Genomic DNA, 7,316 nt, shown 5'->3' with positions numbered 1-7,316 from the left:
AAGCTTTGGACTTTCAGGTTTTGTGTTAAGACCTTGGAGTTTATTCCTGTACAGGGCCTGAGACAGGCATATAGCTTCAACCTTTTACATGTGGAGAAGCAGCAGTTTCCACTGCACCATTGTGGAAGAAGGTGTCTTTTGTCTAATGTGTATTTTCAGCATTTTATCAACACTCAGATGGCTGTTGCTGTGTGTGTTTATACCTGAGTCCGGTTCTATTTCAGTGATCTGCTTGTCTGTTTTTCTGCCAGCACTATGATATCTTTATTACTATTGTTTTGTGGTAGAACTTGAAATAAGGTATGATGTTAACTCCAACACTGGTCTGTAGTCAGAGCCCCATCCCAGAAGCCTCTTCCAAATTACCACACAGAGGCTGATATTAATTGTAAGTGCTCAGCTAATAACTCATGTTTATGACTAAGTAGTTCTTAAATTTTGAGTTAGCTCATATTCCTTATTTATGTTCTGTCACGCCTTTATTAGCATGGCACATTCATCTCCTACCCCTTTGCACCTACTGGTGACTCCTCTGACTTGCCCCTTCCTCAACCCATCATTCTTGGCTTTTCCACCTAACTGTACCCTGTTTGGCTATTGTCCAGTCAGCTTGTTATTGCAGCAATCATAGTGACATACATTCACAAAGTGTACAGAAGGCTTATTCCACAGCACTGCTCTTTCTGTTTATTTTTGTGTGTGTGTGATCTAGGGTCTTTTGTGCTTTCACATAAATCCTAAAGATTTTTCTATGAAATTAGTAATTTAAAAAAAAACAAGCTCTCCCTCTGAAAGTCAGACTGGCCTCATGATTCTGTTGCCTGTGTGTGAGTGCTAGGTTTGCAAGTATGTACTGTTATACTTGACTTACTAAAGTTATCTTTTTGACACAAATCATGCATAATAATGTCTACAGACCCACTTAAGACTGAATTTCATTATATCTTCCTTTTAGTGGGGTCTTTTGGATGATACCCACCATAACTAGATCATATTTTATGGCAATTTGACACATATTACAACATGGGTGACAAGAGGCCTAGAAGAATACTCCATCACTAGGTGGGTATGGATATTCCTTTACTACATCTGATGAAGACAAAATGATTTCCTGCTTTGAATATTACTTTTGTGCATTCACAGTTTCAGGCCCACTTAAGTAGATTCTTCAGTGGCAGCATCAAGACTTTTGGTAATTCTTCCACTATCACAAGTATTTACATGCATCTGAGACTTTCCATAGTATCTGACCCCCAATGGGTTAGGGTTAATAGCCCTAACCATTAAATAATTGTCAGAAATAAACACAGTGTGATCATTGGAAGATTTGGATGGACATAATTTGGAATCAATAAGGTCAGTTATATAATGCAAATATAAGACAAAGGATATAGTATTTTTTAAAAATAGGTGACTCCCACATCCCAGTTATAATCATCTTGGAAGCATCATTCAAATTCTTCCTTTCCCAAGAAGTCACCCTTGAACTCCTTTCATCAAACACATCAAACATTATTTTATGTCTTTAATCCCCTATTTTGGTTCTTTTATCATTTCCTGTTTTTCTTTATATATGACAACGAACATGACACATTAGCATTCAGTAGGATTTGGTGAGTGAGAAGGCAAGCCAACATCTATCAACAAAAAAAGTGTTGAAGACATCTACATTGTACAGAACCTTTAGAATATGATAATGAACTGGGCATCTGAGGTTCATGCCTTCAACAAGTTCACAGTCAAAGAAAGGAGGGAGCCCAAGAACTCGACAAACAATGCTCTAATGTGATGTATACCGCGAAATGGTCATATAACTATGAAAAGGGGAAAAAAAACAGTCTGTTGAAAGCCCTGTCTAAGTCTCTTAGCATTTAGTATTAAAACTCAGTTTACTCAGAAGAATGACAAATCCAAACTGTTGTGTGTGTCAGATAGGCACCGGGAGGACTGGGGACTGTGATAACCTATAGAATCTTTGCTCTACCTCCAGTGGGAGGGACAAATTACCATTAGCCAATTATCAGACAGGCCTGAACCCTAACCCTGCAGTAATAATAGTTTCCTGGGAAGCAAACTATTTTGGAAAGTTTATGTGTAAAATATTCTGTTTTTAAATGTTGGCAAGCAATTTTCTATTTGGTGGTTCAGGTACGACACACCCAAAGAGTTACAAGTTTGCTGCCTCTGACTGAGGACGTCCTTTAAAGGGGTATCCCTTATAAAGGACCTCTCTGAATCTCGATTCCAGCCTACTATCCCTCAATTTTAATCAGAACTAGCTGAGGAGGAGTTGATGCCTAAGGCACATGGGAAAATGGGCGAACCTTTGAGAAAAGTCAGAGGTACAGAGCTCCTGGGAAGAGAGGTGAGTGAGGTGAAGAGCCTGATGGGAACTCTTTCAGAGTTTAGCATAATGGGCAATGCTGTCCTTTAGAAAGCATTAACCAGGGTCAGATTAACAAGTCAACACTGAAACCGAATCCAAACAAGTCTACCTAATAGTGGGAGAAAGCAGAGAAGAGGCCAGAGGAGAGAGTCCAGAGGTCCGTCCAAAGCTCCCGGCTCCACACATTGGCAGGCTCCTGGCTCATTTGATAAGGTGAAGGGGAACTGCAAAATTAGAACAGGCAAGGAGTTCTAAGAGGCCCCATACAAGACGGAGGCCTGAGGCAGGCCCAGCGCTGAAGCTCTGTGGGGGAAAGAGGGTTTGGCAGCCTGACTTCCTGCGGCTGTATCCAAGGCTAATTAGTTTGCAGTGTTCTGTGTGTGCCTGAATGGAAATGATCCTAGGACCGAGAGGCACGGGTGGAGGGAGGGGGTAGGGAAATCAAAAACACATGCACAAAGAAAGCTGGGGAAGGGGTTGGTGGGAGAGGAAGGCGAGGGGGAAACCTGTCCTTTGGCTACATTTTCTTTCTTTTTTCTTTTTTCTTTTTTTTTAGGAGAGGGCTCTCATCATTCTGTTTCATGACCAGTAAATCACCACCACAGCCTGTCCGTCACATCTCACATCTGCTGCAGAACTCATTAAACATCAAAAGACCAGCCTATCAGTTCTGCTTAGTTAGAAGGCTGACTTACTAGAGGTCTAACCAGGGAGGAGTTTGCATGTTTTTAATAATAGCTTAAGGAACTTCTTAGCACCCCATAAATTACTTAATGCTACAAACTCTTCCTGAAGGTCCAGCCGGCATTTGAGAGTTGTTGAACCAACCCAGACCTGCCCCTGTGGCAATGGCTTTTTGACGGTCACATTCCAGGAGACCACAGGGTGTTAGTTAATGCTTTAATTCATAATTTCTGAGCCTGTTATTATTACCTTGCTGAGTATGTCTTCCTGGGAATGCGTAGCCTGAAATGCCTGTCTTTGTCTGTGTAATTTCTGACTCACTCTGTAGAGGGGTAACCTGCCTGGCTACTGCATGTGTGGGTTGTGGAGTCACTTTGAGGGCACTGAGAAATGGCTTAGCTGAGAGATAGGTTAACAACCTGGGGCAATAAAAGCAGAACCCTTTCTCAGTCTTAGGTTCACGCTGGGCAGATGTATAAATCAATGAATATTTGTCGAGTGCCTACTCTGCTAAGCAGACATACTGAAAGGAGTTTTGCTATTCACTCCCTGTAAAGAGGCTCTGATAGTTCAGGCACATATAAACATTTTGAGCTTTGAAAACAAAAAAGTCCAGGCTGAAATTTTCCCTATCTGCAGCCATTAGAAGATTTTTGGAAATTAAATGCCTTTTCTTCTGTCATTATTGATACAACGTCCAACCCTGTGGCCAACACAGCCTAAGGGAGTGCCTTGCTCTGGAAGCTGAGAAGTGGCATAACTATGGAAATCATGTCATTTCTAAGAAAATCAGGGTCAAAACCTCAACCCATACCTCCTAACTCCACACTACTATCCGTTTAATAAGTCACAGAAGAAATATCTCAGCACCTTATAGTCTATTTGTCATGTGGCTAAGAGGACAATAATTTTAAGAGAGACAGGCACTGTGTTATTAATATATTACTTGTGGAATGCTTTAGTTATGCTGGAAATTGATTACTGGAGCACAATCCTTCATGTCAAGAGACAAAGTCTATGAGAATAAGAGAAATGATCATGTATGAAGGGGTTTCTGTAATAACAGAAAGAGAAGCTCAAATAGCAGGATGAGCCCAGGAGGCTTTCTTAGCTAAATGATGCATCTACTGAGTCCAAAAGACAGTTAAGCAGAAGCAGGGCGTGGGGAACTTCAGGGTACGCTAGCCCTCCTGGTGTTGTTTTTAATTGTTCACCTCCCCAAGCCTCAGATGATCTCATTGTTATTGTGCCCACTGGGCAACTAGTTGGCACTTACTACATGCAGAAAACTAGATTCGTACATGGCTTCCATTTTTCAGCAACAAACTTTAGATGTGCATAGATGAATATGGGTTGATGAATGGACAGATGGAAAGAAAGACAAAGACAGACAAATTATAGCAGCATCCAACCTATACTTTCACGTGACAATACCAGTTTTAAGAACTTCCCACAGTGCTGCACCCTGCCCTCACTGTACTGCAAGGGAAGTTGGGAAGCTGTTACTTAATCTATGTTGAAAAGGAAGAAGAAATTTGTATGCTAATAAAGAGTGCACATGACCAGTGCAACCTGATTGATGCCTTGGAAGGAAGTCAAGGATAAATATAAGTAGGGGGAATGGAAAAAATATCCAGAGAGGGATTTATATCTCTAAGGAGAGCAGACAGGCCAAACTGAGACTGGAAGAGAAAACCATGCTCTAAACATCCTCACCTCTGCCTAATATATCGTCTTTTTGTTTTGCTTGTTTTTAAGAAGTGAGCTTTTTAGTTATATTAATTTTATTTATTTCTGAAGATTTCATGGACATACACAGTCAAGTATGATTATATACACTCCTATTTCTCTCCTGCAATTCCTGTTTCTCCCCCAAAAATCCCTCTCAACTTTATGTGTCTTCTTTTGATAACCACTAAGTCCAAGTAGTTCTGCCCATATGGAAATAGGTGTGGAGCCAACCAGTGACCAAGCCTCAAAATCTAACAATTCTTCTTCCTAGAAGTAGCTAGCAACTGCAAAGCTCCTCAGTAAGGGGTGGTCATCTTACCAGAACTTTGCCTGGCTTGATCTTTCCCGAGTTGTGTTCAGGCAACTGCAGCTGTTGAGTCATATCATGCCCAGAAGACAGTGACCTTACCTTAGCCCTTCCCTCAAACTACAGGTCATATCGCACAAACTCGACACCTAGACTCTGCTTAAGTTCTTCCAGAAAACCCATGTTCATTTCACAAAGTAGGGTTAGAGGCCCCATCTGAACTGTCATTGCACACTTACCATAGTGTGCTGAAACTTACTCTCAGTCTCTCCCACCAATCTGTGACCCTCTTGAGGTCACAGGTAATTTTTTCCGGCATGTACTACAGAGACTGTCAAATATTAGGTTTTTATTGAAATTTGTTGAAGGACCAAGTCATTGGTTTATAGTTATAAAAATAATATCATTTGACACACCCCTCCAGTTAATGACATCTGTACTTTGTACAGTGTCCAGTTCTGGGAGGGACATGCAGGATCCCTTTCTGTGTTATGTTTTAACCCAAAAGTGTTTTTTTCCCTTTTAAATTGAGAAGAGTCTTATTTAAAAAATACTTGTGTGGGTTTTACATGCCTACTATGCTAAGTTATAGTCCCATTATCCAACTGAACATGAAGCTAGTTGCTGTTATGAAGGCATTTAATTAATATAATTCACATTTATAATCAACAGACTTTTCGATAAGAAAACCTATTCATTGATTTTTTGTTTGTAAGATTGTAAGGATATATCTGACAGGAAGCAACTTGAAGAAGTTTATTTTTGCCATGTTTTAGGAAGGTACAGTTCACTGTGGCTCTGAAGGCATGGCATGACTCAGGGTGCTGAGAGAATAGAGCTGTCCTCTCACTTCTCAGTGAACCCCAAAGTAAGGAAAAAGAGGAATGGAAACTTTAGTGGTTTTTTTTATTTCCCCCCTTTTTAATCACTCTGGGTCCTCAGTCCACAAAACAGTGCCAACCACATTCACGGTGGCCTTCCCTATAAGTTATAACTCTCTGGAAACAACCTCACAGATACAGTCAAAGGTATGCCTAAGTGTTCTTCAATCCAATCAACCTGACATCTGATTAATCATCGTAGATGAATACTCTAAAAAACAAAACAAACCAACAAACAGATAAGCCTGACTTAATTAGTTTAATGCATTTAGAGACCTTAAAAACAGGTCTCAGACTATTCTTTAAACAGAAATTCCATCTTTGAATGGCAGCATCCACTCAAGAATGCCAGCGAGTCCTCACAATCACATAAGCCAATCAGTTCTCCAAGTACATATTTTCTATGTGTCTATGTCTTTGATTTGATTTTAAAAGATGTGGGACAGATATAAAACCTTAGAGGGGAATTAGGTTTTATTCAATAGAAGAAAGTGTCAGTCAGACTTCTACAGTTTTGAATTCAGCATATTCCTCTTGTTCTGACTGATGTATTCTTTCAAATATCTTTCACTAGCCTGGACCAGTTTTAACCTTTGTTAAACCTATTGATTCAATTCATCCCTGATGTGGGATGTCCTTCTGTATGTTGTGAATATGTGTTGCTTTTATTGGTTGATGAATGAAACTGAGTTGGCCAATGGCCAAGCAGAATAGAGCCAGGCAGGAAATCATAATAAAGATATGGAGAAAAGAAGATGGAGTCAGGGAGATGCCATGTAGCTGCCAAAGGAGTAACATGCTGGAGCATTCCAAGTAAGCCACAGTCTAGTGGCAATACATAAATTAATTGAAATGGGTTAATTTATAAGAGAGAGAGCTAGCTAGTAATATGTCTGAGCCATTGACCAAACAATTGTAATTGATATCAAGTCTCAAAGTGTTATTTCATAACCAGCTGTGGGACCTGACTGGCAGGACAGAAAACTTCAAACATATCCCTATCATTTTATGGTTGTAACAGAAATGAATAGACCTTCTTGTCAGTTATGACTAGTTTTAGATAAGTTGCATTGTTCTCTTGAAATGGCATAGATTTTAGAGTATAGACTTGGCTTTGAGATTATAGAACTGTCCATGTTGCTGCTCTTGACAATTCAGAACCATACTTGGCTCCAGATTCTAGGTTGCCCCCAGCCTTCTCTGGAATTAAATAATTCTAGTTGGTACGGTTTAGTTTTGGTTGACCAGATGATGATGAAGGAAAAGCAAATACTCTCTGATTGGGTTAAAGGTGAAGCATACACTGGGCACTGTGGTTCTCTGGCCA

The sequence above is a fragment of the Mesocricetus auratus genome, unplaced genomic scaffold (genome assembly GCF_017639785.1).
Source record: "Mesocricetus auratus isolate SY011 unplaced genomic scaffold, BCM_Maur_2.0 Super-Scaffold_100009, whole genome shotgun sequence".
Classification (NCBI taxonomy): Eukaryota; Metazoa; Chordata; class Mammalia; order Rodentia; family Cricetidae; genus Mesocricetus; species Mesocricetus auratus.
The sequence above is the reverse complement of the archived record's forward strand: the minus strand, read 5'-3'. Positions refer to the sequence as shown.